We start from the raw sequence: 1,097 nt of genomic DNA on the forward strand, positions 1-1,097 counted from the left end.
GAAGAGTTCACGTGGAAATCCAGATTTCTGGATTCTTTGGAAAACTCAAAAGATCTGGCAGCTCCGGGCTAATATTTTCACATGGCAACAGATTGGCTAGGACTATGGCTGCCCCCTTTAGTCAGGGATGTGTTAACTAGTTCCTGATTTTCCCAGTGTTCCCTGTCTCTCTGACATTGAGGCTATGTGCAATTGCATCTATCACAGTGCTTGATTTCTTGCTTTTTAAAAAACTTGGCCTACTTCCACAGAGGACACTATAAGTAATTGAGTTTGAGAACCCTGAAGAATACATTGAGACCTCTGCCTTAGACATTTGCCTTAGGGGCAAGACCCTAGGGCACGAGTGGTAAACAGCAAAAGCAAAGGGAAATGGGAGATAAAAGCACAGAGCAGTACTGTTAATTGAGGGATCTCAGGCAACAAGAATCTTAATGGCAGAAAGCGTTTTAGCAGGTGTGATAAGAGGACAGCGATCCCAGTAGACACATGACCATCATATTCTCTGCCTGTTCTCTTAACCCTACCAAAAGATAAAGTAGCCCCCAGACCCCAGGTCTAATGTAAGAACCATATGCTGTTGTGCTCTTTTGAGCCCTGCTCCTAGATCTTGATAGAATTCTTGACAACTTGAACGGTGATTGGTGTTTCTCCAAAGACTTGGAAGACTGAGAGGAAAATAGATAGCCCCTCCATCTCTCCCAACTCATCTTGGTTTCAATAAGAAATGTAAAAATGGAAGGTAAAATACAAGCAGAGATAAAATGAGGTAGTAAATCAAACACTTGGTTGGTTTCCTTGCTGGAAAGATCCACTAAGTGCATAAGTGAGCAAGAGGAAGAAAGCAAGATGGGGGGAGAGAGGAAGGAGCCTCACACTGAGAAAAAGGGAAAAGTTGCATTGCTGTGTTTCAGTCAATCTCTAGATTTTGGTGGATGTAGAGCCCCAGATGTCAGAGCTAATGCAATATGCATTAGTCCATCACATTGGGAAATCTCTAGTCCGTGCAACAAGGAATTAATAAATCTAGTAATTGTGTCAAGTCTGTAATATAGGCAAGGAAAAAAATTGCATAAATCATTTGATAAATGTGCATG

This window comes from Trichechus manatus, unplaced genomic scaffold (assembly GCF_000243295.1).
Source record: "Trichechus manatus latirostris isolate Lorelei unplaced genomic scaffold, TriManLat1.0 scaffold00136, whole genome shotgun sequence".
NCBI lineage: Eukaryota > Metazoa > Chordata > Mammalia > Sirenia > Trichechidae > Trichechus > Trichechus manatus.